The 17,324-nt window shown below is 33.9% G+C and overlaps 1 long non-coding RNA gene across 1 annotated transcript; it reads left to right on the forward strand.

Annotated features, from left to right (window-relative positions):
* The first annotated feature begins 10,893 nt into the window (after positions 1-10,893).
* On the forward strand, positions 10,894-11,964 carry LOC127704412 (uncharacterized). The gene is made up of 2 exons (XR_007983269.1): positions 10,894-10,937; positions 11,788-11,964. It is a non-coding gene; the product is annotated as an uncharacterized LOC127704412 (long non-coding RNA).
* Positions 11,965-17,324: the final 5,360 nt, after the last annotated feature.

Raw genomic sequence — 17,324 nt, forward strand, 5'->3', positions numbered from 1 at the left:
ATGTACTCCTTGCAATAACATCATTTTTGTTTACCTGCGTATGTTATTTTATTTAACGGCAGTCCAAGGTTATAGTTAAAGTTGAGAATGGAAATGGGAAACGTGCCAAGGAGACAACAACTCGACCAAAGAGCAGAAAACAGCCGTTGTCCACCAAGTGAGAACATCCTGCACCCGGAGGCGGGCTTCAGCTGGCACCTACAAAAAAGTGTTCTATGTCAGTGACGTTGGACGCAATATTAAACTCCAAAACATATAAATGAACTTAAACTAAAAAGCATACAAGACTAACAAACGTTAGGGGCTCCTGACTTGGGACAAGCGCACAAAAGTTGCTGAATTAAACATGTTTAGTGAGATCTCAACCCTCCTCCTGTACCTCTAGCCAATGTACAAAAAAGAAACACACATCGGTACGCAAAGTTAAATGTCTTTTTGATATTGTTTTACATGGTACCCCCATCAAAATAATTTTGTATTTACATTGTGTCATAGATCAATTATTCGTTCAGTGTATAGATATAAGAAGATGTTCAGTGTATGTTCAGTGTATGTTTACTTGTTTTTCTTGATATTTTTTTCTATTGAGTTACGCCATTTCGATTAATATGTTATAGTGTGTCATTCTATGTTCTGATGATACACTATCATTTAAGTTTAGGGTGAAGCTTCGCGCCTGTTAAAACGTATACATCTGCTGCATTTGTTAGAATCTGTCCTGAGTCAGGCACCTGTTGTTCAGTGATTCTCGTTTCTCGTTATTTTTTATACAGATAAGACTGTTGGTTTACCTGTTTGAATGGTTTTACACTAGTCCTTTCTTGGGACCCTTTATGGCTTGACCACTGTACCCCTATTTTGACATTTTTACATATAATAGATATATGAAGATGTGGTATGAGTGCCAATGAGACAACTCTCCATCAAAGTCACAATTTATAAAAGTAAACCATTATAGGTCGAGGTACGGCCTTCAACACGGAGCCTTGGCTCACACCGAACAGCAAGCTATAAAGGTCCCCAAAAATTACTAGTGTAAAACCATTCAAACGGGAAAACCAACGGTCTAATCTATATAAAAACGAGAAACGAGAAACACTTATGAACCACATAAACAGACGACAACCACTGAACATCAGATTCCTGACTTAGGACAGGTGCAAACAATTGCAGCGGGATTAAACGTTTTAATGGTACCAAACCTTCTCCCTTTTCTGAAACAATAGTATAACATCACAACATAGAAAGACACACTATAAAATATCAATGTCTGTTTGTTTTGTTCACACATCGTTGTCAATATAATGTAATTTGGTGCGACAGTCATACAGGTGAGAGGTTTAGCTAGCTATAAAACCATGTTTAATCCACCATTTTCTACATAAGAAAATGAATGTTCTAGAAATATGACAGTTGTTATCCATTCGTTTGATGTGTTTGAGCTTTTGATTTTGCCATTTGATTATAGAGTTTCCGTTTTGAATTTTCCTCGGAGTTCAGTATTTTTGTGATTTTACTTTTTGCTGTTAGACGTGAGCCTCGGCTCCGTGTTAAATACCGTACTTTGACCAATAATGGTTACTTTTGAAAATTGTCACTTGGATGGAGAGTTGTAACACTGGCACTCATACCATATCTTCTTATGTCTATTTAACTATATACATATCTCCATAAGCTCCCCCCACCCCTTAAATATGCTTCTGATTTTTAAGGGATAATACCATCAAAAGCATGAAACATTTCAGCTAATCATTAGGTTATGTATCAGAAATATTTTCAACTGGATTTGCCTTTTATTATTTTAACAGGATATAAAAGGCTTATACACAAGAAATGTATTCAAGGGTTGTTATAAAAGATGATAAATATCTTGTTTTCTTATTACATAATTAAAATTGTTGTATATGCAATTTCATTTGTTTGACGTATGATAAATACATTGTTAAGGATATTCGCTTGTCATGTTTTGGAATTTTTATCAGATTTTCGGAATCCCCTGGTCTTATCCATTTGAATGCCTTAAAATATTTTGCCCACTAACCCCCATTTTTCTTTTTATAAATCTTTTACATGTATAATTATAAGCCATCTTTAAAAGTCTTATAAAATCTTTGTTACTTTTTAATAGTTTTTGAGAACTTTAACTTGTCAATGATAAAGCTATGAAAAATCAAGAGAGAACATTTTCCCGCCCACATTTCAATGGCTAATATCTCGAAAACAAGCACACGGACCTATATTTTTTTCCGCTCTTTTTGTTCCTTTATAAATCCCCTATCAATATATACTAGTGTTATGAAAAGCTTTTTATTTTAAAACTGAGTAGCGAACTTCCTTAAACCTTTTAAATCTTCAAGGTTAATTTACATCCTACCTGTTTCAGCTAAACTATCAAATATATTTATACATTTTAAGCAACAGTATTAAAGCAATTAAATGAAAATAACTGGAAATTAAATCAAGTGAAAGAAGTAAATTTAACTTTAGGTGTTACATATGAATGTCGTGTAAATAAACTCATCATAGATACAAGGAATAAAATTTGTATTGGCGGCAGACGCGCGTTTTGTGAAATAGTCCAAATAAAGTACGAAGGTGAAGAGCATTGAGGACCAAAAGTTCCTAAAAATTTGCCAAATACAGTTAAGGTAATCTATTCCTGGGGTAGAAAAGCCTTAGTATTTCAAAAATTCAAAGTTTTGTTAACAGTTAATTAATAATTATGACCATATCACTGATAATTCCTGTCAACACAGACGTGCTGACTACTGGGCTGGTGATACCCTCGGGTATAAAAACTCCACCAGCAGTGGCATCGACCAAGTGGTTGTAAATAAACTCATCATAGAAACCAGGATTGAATTGTTGTTTTTGCGCCAAACGCGCGTTTTGTCTACAAAAGACTCATCAGTGACGCTCGAATCTAAAAAAAGTGAAAAAGGCCAAATAAAGTACGAAGTTGAAGAGCGTTGAGGACCAAACGTTCCTAAAAGTTTTCCGAATACAATATGTTGTAAAATTATGTTATATGTGTATGCCCTCTCCATCCTAGCGCGCCAAGTTCTTGAAGATAGTTATCTACAACTTGGTATTAATTTCATGTGGATATTTCCCCCTATCATTACAAACGATATTTTGTATACTCGATTATGCTTTCAACCAACCGTTGCTGGAACGGTTTATAATTAAGTTTTCTTTTCCCTGAAATTGCACTGCCAAATGGAAGCTAAATATATTTATAAAGCACATTCATATTTTATCTCATATTAGCCTGTTATATTGATATAACAGTATGGATTGAATAGGTAGACATCTTTGGGATAGTCGTTTATAAAACATGATAGAATAAGAGCTATTTCAACATACACAATTGACCTCATTGAAAATTATTTATTAATGAAGACAAATACAAAACCTCTCGCACAATTGATTTCACCTGTACATAAAACAACAGTGCACACGCTGAAATGTCTTGCCTTCTTTACTGACCAAATGAATTTATGTTGATAGTCCTGAATATAAAGCATTTCTACAACCATCATTTTAACTTACCATGATCCAAGGAAACGAGATCAAGGTCAGCTTAACCAAACTGGAAATACGTGTACACCTTACAATTATTCCCTAACCAAATATGCTTTAAATATAGTTGACCTATTGCATATAGTATCTAAGAAACAAACGTAATGCCCGTGTCTGTTGTGGTTTTTTTTATTTTAACGAACCGTTATCTATGTATTACTGATAAATTATTAAGCCAGGGATTTCGTTACCACAAATTACTTAAAACCTTTACTAAATTCTTCCACAAATATAAAGATTTGGTTTTGAAATTTTGTTGTACCTGTAGAAAACTTATTTCAAACGGGATTGCACATCCTCATTTTTACGGCAATATTGTTTACCGTGCCCGGATATTTAGAAACGATCCTGGTAAACTTATCGATCCTTTAAATTAACTTATTCTAAAAGGTTACCAATTCAACACTGTAATTATATCATTAAATATTGTTTTTATTGGTACTAATATTGATTTTGTTATCAGTAAATCAAAAGCAAACTTGTATTATTGTTATATACATATACACATTCATGGATCTACAATCTGTCGATACATGTATCTTGGCATTGCACAAGATCATGTTTTTCTCTGACTGTTTATGACGTCTTTACACTAAATCCATTGGATGTTGGATGTGTACGGATTGATAATTTAGTCTTAGATGCATGATTTTTTTTTTATTAGTTGTTAGTGGCTTTGAACTAGCTGTCAGTAACTTCGAGTACTCTCAGATCTGTACTTAGTGTTTTTTTGTTGTTTGGATGTACAAGTACCCGGCCACGTCCATTTGTAGTTGTAGTATTTGTATTTTTATCCATCTGATGAGTTAAGCCTCTTTCAACTGATTTTTATAGTTCGTTCTTATGTTGAACTGTTACAACACTGTACCAGGTTAGGAGGAGGGTTGGGATCCCGCTAACATGTTTAACCCCGCCACATTCTGTATGTATGTGCCTGTCCCAAGTCAGGAGTCTGTAATTCAGTGGTTGTCGTTTGTTTATGTGTTACATATTTGTTTTTCGTTCATTTTTTGTACATAAATTAGGAATAATGATATAGATAAGAAGATAAGAAGTTAGCAATATCCTTTAACTCTACGTTTCGCTATATAGATGATGTTCTCTCACTAAATAATACAAAATTTGGTGACTATGTTGAACGAATCTATCCTATCGAACTAGAGATAAAGGATACTACAGATACAGTTAAGTCTGCCTCGTATCTTGACTTACATCTAGAAATTGACAATAAGGGTCGGTTGAAAAAAAAAACTTTACAACAAAAGAGATGATTTCAGCTTCCCAATTGTGAACTTTCCATTTGTATGTAGCAACATTCCAGCAGCGCCTGCATACGGAGTATATATCTCCCAATTGATACGATATTCCCGGGCTTGTTTCCTATCATGATTTCCTTGATAGAGGATTGCTGCTCACAAGGAAGCTATTAAACCAAGAGTTCCAAATGGTGAAGTTGAAATCATCCCTTCGTAAATTTTACGAACGCCATCACGAGTTGGTTGACCGTTACGGAATAACCGTTTCACAGATGATATCGGATATGTTCCTTATGTCGTAACTACAATACCCTTCCCTTTTCACGAATGTGACTTACCGAATTAGACTATTTACCGGATTTCTAATAACATAAGCAACACGACGGGTGCCACATGTGGAGCAGGATCTGCTTACCCTTCCGGAGCACCTGAGATCACCCCCAGTTTTTGGTGGGGTTCGTGTTGCTTAGTCTTTAGTTTTCTATGTTGTGTCATCTGTGCTATTGTTTGTCTGTTTGTCTTTTTATTTTTGGCCATGACGTTGTTAGTTTGTTTTCGATCTATGAGTTTGACTGTCCCTCTGGTATCTTTCGTCCCTCTTTTAGGCCGTTAGTTTTCTCGTTTGAATTGTTTTACAATGTTATTTCGGGGCCTTTTATAGCTGACTGTGCGGTATGGGCTTTGCTAATTGTTGAAGGCCGTACGGTGACCTATAGTTGTTAATTTCTGTGTCATTTGGTTTCTTGTGGAGAGTTGTCTCATTGGCAATCATACCACATCTTCTTTTTTTATATTAACCAGGAAAATTTAGCATTGATCAATGAACCATGAAAATCATTCAAGGTCAGATAAACCCTGCCAGACAGACATGTCAACCTTAACATCATTACATGCTATAAATAAAGTTGACATATTGCATTTAGTATCTAAGAAACCGACTTAACCAGGAAACCAAAGATTGACCGATGAACCATGAAAATGAGGTCATGATCAGATGATAATTGCCAGACAGACATATACACCTTACAATCATTTCATGAACCAAACTATGAATAAAAATATAGTTGACCTGTTGCTTATAGTATTAGAAAAACAGACCAAAAAACAAAAACTAGCATTGAGCAATGAACCGCAAAAATGAGGTCAAGGTCAAATAAAACGAACAGACATATACATTGTAAAACATTTCAATACATCAAATACAATTGACCTAATGCATCCCATATAAGGAAAACAGATCAAAACACAAAAACTTAACTTAAACCACTGAACCATGAAAATGAGGTCAAGGTCACATGACACCTGTCAGTTGTACACAAACGCCTAACAATTGTTCCATACACCAAATATAATAGACATGCATACTGCTTGTAGTAACTGAGATATAGAATTGGCCACAGAAACGTAACGTTGTTTACTGTTCCATGAAATAATGTTGAGGTCAAGAATAAACTGTATGGTGGACATAAGGACCTTGCAAGGTATGCACATACCAAATCGCTATCCTATTAATCCTAATAAGAGAGAAAAACAGAATACTAAAAGTCTGAACTTTTATTTTCAGGTATCACTGAACCATGAAAATGAGGTCAAGGACAATGAACATATGACAGACCGATACTTCATAAAATGCGGCATCTATATACAAAGAATGAAGGATCCAAGTCTTCTTCCTTCCAAAATATTAAGCTTTTAATATGTTTTTTAACTTCGCCACCGTAGCCGAATCCCTATGTCGAGCTTTCTGCGACAGATGTCGCAGGTTCGACAAAAACATCGTGCGCATTTCAACTTAAAGTATAAGGCATATTATCCCGACTGAGAAAGTCTCTACGAATAAACTTAGGTAATATTGATGGTCAACAAACTTTAGTTTTAAATAACCCAATCTAATTAAAATATAGATCTCGGATTTCGTTATACTACGTTATACTACATACGAAGATCTAACAACTACCCGTATAAGGTTTCACTTCTGAAAGATTTTGCATGTGACTTTTTCAACCAATCAGAATTCTATTTATCCAATCTGAACAGCGCACGCGGAACATATTTACTTGAATGAGGTTCATTGAAAGGTCCCGAGGGTATCCAAAAAATAAAAACAATGGGACTTAAAATTTATCGCTTCGATTGTTAATCGTTTGCAAATAGTTTTTAAATCTCTTTCGTCGTCATATTGTAACTATAGCCATGAATATTTGAAATATGTGACGTTTGTCAAAGTTTTCAGATGTGCCTCATATGCTTTATGACTTGAGGTCGGATCGTAATCGTGGAAATTAAAGAGTACAGTAAACACTGTTAAACTGTACACTATAGCACTGCCAGAGGCGGATCCAGGGGGGGGGGGGGGGCTTCCGGGGGTTGAACCCCCCCCTTTTTTTTGACGATCAAATGCATTTGAATGGGGACATATAGTTGGAACCCCTCCCCCCTTTTATAAATGGCTGGATCCGCCCCTGACTGCTTCCCTCTGCCAGACGTGGATCAAGGATTTTGATAAGGGGGTGCAAACTATGCATAGTTTGAATGGGACATGTAAAAAGTCTAAGCATTGATAAACCATACATATATATGTTTAGCGCCACAAGCACCCCCCTCGGCTTGCATACAAGAAAAAAAACTGTCCTCTATTAGCTGCTCTGGTGAAGTTTTTTTTAGCTCAGTTGATCGAGTCTACTAGAGAGGTGCATTACCGTACGAATTTTTGTGAACTGTCAGGTGGGGGGGGGGGGGGGGGGGCTCTTTTATTTTGTATCTAGTAAGAAAAAAATCTTAGGTAGTAGGCTATATATTTAAATACATGTGTATTTCCTATACAATTCCCATGCTGTAGCAGATACATATATACAAAAAACCAATCCTTGTCTATCATTGACATAATAATTGATAAATAAAATTCTAACTTGTCATGATAAAACAATACACCAAAAATCAAAACAATATCTTCAAGCACGAAGAAAAAAAAAAGTGTGGAAAACTGATTTGCCAGACTGACAGACGGATGGAGTGCAAACCTAAAGTCCCCTTCGACTTTGACGGTAGGGGACTAATAACCAGGCATTTTGTAATATCAATATATGATATAGATAGCTGTGAATTTAGCTCGAACTGAAAATTCTTGCTTTTTTACCTTTTAAATAAATCCTTACATTTACAGCCATAGCAATAAACCTGACTTCCAAATAACCTTGTATTTTGTAAGATCAATATATGATTGAGATAGCTGTAGAGTTTTATTCAAATTCAAGTTAATTTGAAAAAGTTATATAGGGAGCTACCATTTTATTTTTAGGGGGGGGGGGGGGGGGGGGCTAGGATGAAATTTGAAAAAAATAGGCAGGACAGGAGTTTTGAGTAAAAAAAAGGCAGGATGAGACACTTGCAAAAAAAAAAGTCAGGCCACACTTAAAAATATTTTGGTTTGCCCAAACCCTACCCAAAGGTAGAGACAGTGGGTAGGTAGGTAGGCATTTTCTTTTTTTTCAGTAAAGAGTAATTAAAGTGTCAGATGATTTTTAGTCTTCATGCCTATCTGATTAAAAAAAAAAACTTTTTCACATCAGGACAATAAAAGATTTTGAGTAGGCAGCTATTATATGGGTAGATAGGGTTAGGGCAAACAAACATGGCCTCAGGATGACAATTTAGGTAAAAAAAAAAGTCAGGATAAACTTTAAAAAAGGCAGGACCAAATAGAGTGAAAAATAAAAAGGCAGGACAGATATTACAACTAAAAAAAATGCAGAACAAAATTTTTCATCCTGTTGTATACTTGTAGTACATGTTGCATGGCCTATAGTTTTTATTTTTTTTTTTTTGGATTGTGTATTAAATGCATATGACAGATCTATATAAAATAGATGTGGTACATTTTTGTACATGCAGTGATGTGATGTACATGTACATGAATGATTATCACAGACACAATGAACAAGATATTTCTGCTGAATTTATTCACTACTTTTATAGACACATTAAAGACTAGAGCTTGACATATTGCATAGACAATTGCCTTTCCTTCTATTGAAGCCTTATATATACATGTAGGTTGCATTCTAGATGTCATTTAATTATTTTTTTCTATTTTAGTTGCTGTCGGTCTATTACAAAGCAGGGTTATTATTCACATCACATAAACATATTCTTGTCCTGAATATGCATATTAATTTGCCACTGGACTGTAAGCAGCTATCCATCATCATCATCATCATCATCATCATCATCATCATCATCATCATTAACATATATATAAACGTTTCATGTATAGTATCTCTTCTTGTTCATATGTAAACTTTGACCTACTGCTTTATATACATTATGTAGAATCTGAGAAATGGAATTAACCACAATATATATTAATTTGCACAAAAAAATAACCTTAATCACTGATGGGTAAAATGAGGTTGGGGTCACATGAACACCGTCTTTTATTTTTACCTAATGTATATACCTTAATTTTTTATTCAGATATCTGTAGACTTATAAGTTGAAACAAGAGTGCACACGCTGAAATGTCTCGCCTACTATACTGACCATTGATTTTATGTTGATAGTCCTACTTATAAAGTTTTACTACAAGTATCACATTAACATTTATGATCCAAGAAAATGAGGTCAAGGTCAGATAAACCAAGGCGGAAATACATGTACACCTTTAATACAATCATTCCATACACAGAATATAGATGACCTATTGCTTGTAGTATAAAACAAACAGACCAAACCATGGAAATTCCATATGGACCAATGAACCATGAAAATGAAGTCAAGGTCAGATGATACCTACCAGACATACATACATGCATACACCTTACAATCATTCCTTACACCAAATATAGTTGACATATTGCTTAAATTTTAAGAGAAACAGACCAAAACACAAAAACTTAACATTGAGCAATGAACCGTGAAAATTAGGTCAAGGTAAAATAAAACCTGCCAGACTGATACATGTATGTACATTGTAAAATATTTCCATACACCAAATATAGTTGACCTACTGCATACAGTATTAGAAAAACAGACCAAAACACAAAAACTAAACTAGTAACACTGAACCATGAAAATGAGGTCTCAGATGACACCTGCCAGCTGGACATGTACACCTTACAATCATTACATACATGTACGCCAAATATAGTAGACCTATTGCTTATAGTATCTGAGATATGGACTTGACCATGAAAACTTAACCTTATTCACTGATCCATGAAACAAAATCTGAAATTTTTTTTCAAGTAGTCACTGAACCATGAAAATGAGGTCAATGACAATAGACATATGACTGACGGAAACTTCATATCATAAGGCATCTATATACAAAGTATGAAGCATCCAGATCTTCTACCTTCTGCAATATTAAGCTTTTAAGAAGTGAGTTAACGCCGCCGCATCACTATCCCTAATTACACAAAATTTAGATTATTTTTTAACTTTTGTGATAAAATGGTGATATACATGTATGTGCTCAGTTGATACAACATTTTACAATTTTCATGCATCTTGGGACTCGCAAGTTTTGAAAATGATGAGTCCAGGACTCGCCTTAGTGAGAACCCGGGGCTCGACAAAAAATTGAGAGACAAGTTGAACCCCGTCTGACAACACATGTACATGTAAACCTTTGATCACATACATGTATACAAAATATAGTTATCGTATTACTTATAATATGCCACAAATTCACTTGATAAAATCACTACACATGTAGTTTTTTAAGGAGCACTGAACAATGAAAAGGGAATAAGGACAATGGACAAATGTCTTGACAGAAACTTCTAAACATAAGGATTCCTTATACATTATCATGATTATGATTTTAAGAATGACAAATCCATGATTTCTACCCTCTGAAATATAAAACTTCATATAAATAGTAAATGTTGTTGTCCGATTAGCATTTCATGTTTTGCATGTCTTGTATTCTGAAACTTTTGTCACAGACAGGACATAACTGGAGACCTTGGAGGAATTAAGCCTACTTATACATGTTATAAGCCTCATGGTGATAGTCAGTAATTTATCTGGAGGAAAATGAACAAGGAAGATACAATAAAATGCTTCGCTGGGGCGCAGCTTGATACGACCGCAGAGGTCGAACCCTGAACAGTTGGGGCAAGTATGGACACAACATTCAAGCTTGATACAGCTCTGAATTTGGATTGTTATTAAATATTTGACACAGCATAGGTTTCTGACACAGAAAGAATGTGGTCTAAGAACTTGAATTTTTTTAATTTACCTATTATGGTCCAATGTCCAAAATCAAAATACATGGCTAGATTCAGCATATCAAAGAACCCCATATATTCAATTTTTGTTAAAATCAAACAAAGTTTAATTTTGGACCCCAACTTGGACAAACTTGAAAACTGGGCCCATAATCAAAAATCTAAACACATGTTTAGATTCAGCATATCAAAGAACCCCAAGAATTCAATTTTTGCTAAAATCAAACTAAGTTTAATTTTGGACCCTTTGGACCTTAATGTAGACCAATTTAAAAAACGGGACTTAAAATTAAAAATCTAATTACACAGTTAGATTTGGAATATCAAAGAACCCCAATAATTCAATTTTTGATGAAATCAAACAAAGTTTAATTTTGGACCCTTTTGACCTCAATTTGAACCAATTTGATAGCGGGGCCCACAAATAAAAAATCCAAATTCATGGTTAGATTCAGCATATCAAAGAACCCCATATATTCAATTTTTGTTGAAATCAAAAAAAGTTTAATTTTGGACCCCAACTTGGACCAACTTGAAAACTGGGCCCATAATCAAAAATCTAAACACATGTTTAGATTCAGCATATCAAAGAACCCCAAGAATTCAATTTTTGTTAAAATCAAACTAAGTTTAATTTTGGACCCTTTGGACCTCAATGAAGACCAATTTAAATAAAATGCTTCGCTGGGGCGCATCTTGATACGACCGCAGAGGTCGAACCCTGAACAGTTGGGGCAAGTATGGACACAACATTCAAGCTTGATACAGCTCAGAATTTGGATTGTTATTAAATATTTGACACAGCATAGGTTTCTGACACAGAAAGAATGTGGTCTAAGAACTTGAATTTTTTTAATTTACCTATTATGGTCCAATGTCCAAAATCAAAATACATGGTTAGATTCAGCATATCAAAGAACCCCATATATTCAATTTTTGTTAAAATCAAACAAAGTTTAATTTTGGACCCCAACTTGGACAAACTTGAAAACTGGGCCCATAATCAAAAATCTAAACACATGTTTAGATTCAGCATATCAAAGAACCCCAAGAATTCAATTTTTGCTAAAATCAAACTAAGTTTAATTTTGGACCCTTTGGACCTTAATGTAGACCAATTTAAACAAGAGTGCACACGCTGAAATGTCTCGCCTTCTTTACTAATCATTGATATTATGTTGATAGTCCTAAATATAAAGCTTTATTACAACTGTCACATAAACTTAACATTAACCAAGTAAACTAAACATTGACCAATGAACCATGAAAATAAGGTCAAGGTCAGATGAACCATGCTAGGCATGCATGTACAGCTAACAATTCTTCCATACAGCAAATATAGTTGACCTATTGCTTATAGTTTAAGAAAAACAGACAAAAACACAAAAACTTAACACTGAGCAATGAACCTTGAAAATGAGGTCAAGGTCAAATAAAACCTGCGTGACTGACATATAGATCATAAAATATTTCCATACACCAAATACAGTTGAACTATTGCATATAGTATTAGAAAAAAAGACCAAAACTCAAAAACTTAACTTTGACCACTGAACCATGAAAATGAGGTCAAGGTAAGATGACACCTGCCAGCTAGACATGTACACCTTACAATCATTCCATACACCAAATATAACTGACCTATTGCATGCAGTTGTAGAAAGAAAGACCAAAACTCAAAAACTTAACTTTGACCACTGAACCATGAAAATGAGGTCAAGGTCAGATGACACCTGCCAGCTAGACATGTACACCTTACAATCATTCCATACAACAAATATAGTAGACCTATTGCATACAGTATAAGAAAAACAGACCAAAACACAAAAACTTAACTATAACCACTGAACCATGAAAATGAGGTCAAGGTCAGATGACACCTGCCAGTTGGACATGTACACCTTACAGTCCTTCCATACACTGAATATACTAGACCTATTGCTTATAGTATCTGAGATATGGACTTGACCACGAAAACTTAACCTTGTTCACTGATCCATGAAATGAGGTCGAGGTCAAGTGAAAACTGTCTGACGGGCATGAGGACCTTGCAAGGTACGCACATACCAAATATAGTTATCCTATTACTTATAATAAGAGAGAATTTAACATTACAAAAAATCTGAACTTTTTTTTCAAGTAGTCACTGAACCATGAAAATGAGGTCAAGGACATTGGACATGTGACTGACGGAAACTTCGTAACATGAGGCATCCATATACAAAGTATGAAGCATCCAGGTCTTCCATCTTCTAAAATATAAAGCTTTTAAGAAGTTAGCTAACGCCGCCGTAGCCGCCGCCGGATCGCTATCCCTATGTCGAGCTTTCTGCGACAAAAGTCGCAGGCTCGACAAAAACGGGACTTAAAATTAAAAATCTAAATATACGGTTAGATTTGGAATATCAAAGAACCCCAATAATTCAATTTTTGATGAAATCAAACAAAGTTTAATTTTGGACCCTTTTGACCTCAATATGAACCAATTTGATAGCGGGGCCCACAAATAAAAAATCTAAATTCATGGTTAGATTCAGCATAACAAAGAACCCCATATATTCAATTTTTGTTGAAATAAAAAAAAGTATAATTTTGGACCCCACCTTGGACCAACTTGAAAACTGGGCCCATAATCAAAAATCTAAACACATGTTTAGATTCAGCATATCAAAGAACCCCAAGAATTCAATTTTTGTTAAAATCAAACTAAGTTTAATTTTGGACCCCAATGAAGACCAATTTAAAAAACGGGACCCAAATTAAAAATCTAAAAACACGGTTAGATTTGGCATATCAAAGAACCCCAATAATTCAATTTTCGATGAAATCAAACAAAGTTTAATTTTGGACCCTTTTGACCTCAATATGAACCAATTTGATAGCGGGGCCTACAAATAAAAAATCTAAATACATGGTTAGATTCAGCATATCAAAGAACCTCATATATTCAATTTTTGTTGAAATCAAACAAAGTTTAATTTTGGACCCCAATTTGGACCAACTTGAAAACTGGGCCCATAATCAAAAATCTAAATACATGTTTAGATTCAGCATATCAAAGAACCCAATATATTCAATTTTTGTTGAAATCAAACAAAGTTTAAATACTGGACCCAATCTTGGACCAACTTGAAAACTGGGCCCATAATCAAAAATCTAAACACATGTTTAGATTCAGCAAATCAAAGAACCCCAAGAATTCAATTTTTGTTAAAATCAAACTAAGTTTAATTTGGACCCTTTGGACCTCAATGTACACCAATTTAAAAAACAGGACCCAAAATTAAAAACCTAAATACACGGTTAGATTTGGAATATCAAAGAACCCCAATAATTCAATTTTAGATGAAATCAAACAAAGTTTAATTTTGGACCCTTTTGACCTCAATATGAACCAATTAGATAACGGGGTCCACAAATAAAAAATCTAAATACATGGTTAGATTCAGCATATCAAAGAACCCCATATATTCAATTTTTGTTGAAATCAAACAAAGTTTAATTTTGGACCCTTTGGACATTAATGTAGACCAATTTGAAAACTGGACCCAAAATTAAAAATCTAAATACACTGTTAGATTCGGCATAACAAATAAATAAATGTGATCAAAGATTTTACAAATCTAATGCGCCATACTGTGCAATTAAAGATTACTTCTTGAAATTTTTCAATATTTGAAATTTGAAAAAAAAATAATATTTGAAGAATAATTCTTTTTAATTTCTGAAATCTGAAATGAGAAAAAATTGGCTCCCCACAATTTCTTTTTATACCCCCCCCCCCCCCCCCCCCCCCCTTTTTCCCCCAAAAAATTCTTTCCCTCAAGATATGGTCATAATCTCAATTCAAATTTCCAATGGAGTTGGCAACCATAATTACCCATTTAAATTTACCATAGTGCTAACTTAATCTATTTTATAATAGAATTAATAAAAATATAGTGTCAAATCTTTCATATGGATTTTTTTGTAAAAAAAAAAGATGAAAACATTTGCAGATATTTTTACTGGTCTTCCTTTATAAATATGCATTTCTTTAAACATAATTTAAAAGCAGTGTAAGGGAAGTAACCAAAACGTTGTATTTGGATTACCTCCCTTACACTGTTTTAGATTATCTTTATTGTTCATTAACCATTACTTTATACATAATTTAAAAGCAGTGTAAGGGAGATAATTTCAATGATGTATTTGATTTATTTCCCTTACACTGCTTTAAATTATGTTTTGTACTAAAGTATTTGTCCATTAACCAGGACAACCTTGTTTTTCCCCCTTTTTTGCCCCTAATTCCTAAACGGTTTGAGCCATAACCCCCCAAAGCAAATCCTAACCATCCCTTTGTGTAATGGAAACTTGTAGTATAATTTCAGAGAGATCCATACACCGTTCCACAGTTATTGTCTGGAAACTAGAAAATGCTCATTTTTGGCCCCTTTTTGGCCCCTAATTCCTTAACTGTTGGTACCATAACCCCCAAAATCAATCCCAACCTTCCTTTTGTGGTATTTAACCTTATGGTCAAATTTCAAAAAGATCCATTCACTTAAACTAAAGTTAGAGTGCGAAAACCAATATGTATTCGGACGACGACGCCGGACGACGACGACGACGCCGGACGACGACGACGACGACGACGCCAACGTCATACCAATATACGACCACAAAATTTTTTTGCGGTCGTATAAAAACGGGACCCAAATTAAACATCTAAAAACACGGTTAGATTTGGCATATCAAAGAACCCCAATAATTCAATTTTTGATGAAATCAAACAAAGTTTAATTTTGGACCCTTTTGACCTCAATATGAACCAATTTGATAGCTGGGCCCACAAATAAAAAATCTAAATACATGGTTAGATTCAGCATATCAAAGAACCTCATATATTCAATTTTTGTTGAAATCAAACAAAGTTTAATTTTGGACCCCAATTTGGACCAACTTGAAACCTGGGCCCATAATCAAAAATCTAAATACATGTTTAGATTCAGCAAATCAAAGAACCCCATATATTCAATTTTTGTTGAAATCAAACAAAGTTTAAATACTGGACCCTATCTTGGACCAACTTGAAAACTGGGCCCATAATCAAAAATCTAAACACATGTTTAGATTCAGCATATCAAAGAACCCCAAGAATTCAGTTTTTGTTAAAATCAAACAAAGTTTAATTTTGGACCCTTTGGACCTTAATGTAGACCAATTTAAAAAACAGGACCCAAAATTAAAAATCTAAATACACGGTTAGATTTGGAATATCAAAGAACCTCAATAATTCAATTTTTGATGAAATCAAACAAAGTTTAATTTTGGACCCTTTTGACCTCAATATGAACCAATTTGATAACGGGGTCCACAAATAAAAAATCTAAATACATGGTTAGATTCAGCATATCAAAGAACCCCATTTATTCAATTTTTGTTGAAATCAAACAAAGTTTAATTTTGGACCCCAATTTGGACCAACTTGAAAACTGGGCCAAAAATCAAAAATCTTAATACATGTTTAGATTCAGCATATCAAAGAACCTCATATATTCAATTTTTGCTAAAATCATACAAAGTTTAATTTTGGACCCTTTGGACCTTAATGTAGACCAATTTGAAAACTGGACCCAAAATTAAAAATCTAAATACACTGTTAGATTCGGCATAACAAATAAATAAATGTGATCAAAGATTTTACAAATCTAATGCGCCATACTGTGCAATTAAAGATTACTTCTTGAAATTTTTCAATATTTGAAATTTGAAAAAAAAATAATATTTGAAGAATAATTCTTTTTAATTTCTGAAATCTGAAATGAGAAAAAAATTGACCCCCCACAATTTCTTTTTATCCCCCCCCTTTTTTCCCCAAAAAAATTCTTTCCCTCAAGATATGGTCATAATCTCAATTCAAATTTCCAATGGAGTTGGCAACCATAATTACCCATTTAAGTTTACCATAGTGCTAACTTAATCTATTTTATAATAGAATTAAAAATATAGTGTCAAATCTTTCATATGGATTTTTTTGTAAAAAAAACAGATGCAACATTTGCAGCTATTTTTACTGGTCTTCCTTTATAATTATGCATTTCTTTAAACATAATTTAAAAGCAGTGTAAGGGAAGTAACCAAAACATTGTATTTGGATTACCTCCCTTACACTGTTTTAAATTATCTTTATTGTTCATTAACCATTACTTTATACATAATTTAAAAGCAGTGTAAGGGAGATAATTTCAATGATGTATTTGATTTA

Source organism: Mytilus californianus, unplaced genomic scaffold (assembly GCF_021869535.1).
Source record: "Mytilus californianus isolate M0D057914Y unplaced genomic scaffold, xbMytCali1.0.p SCAF_6, whole genome shotgun sequence".
NCBI lineage: Eukaryota > Metazoa > Mollusca > Bivalvia > Mytilida > Mytilidae > Mytilus > Mytilus californianus.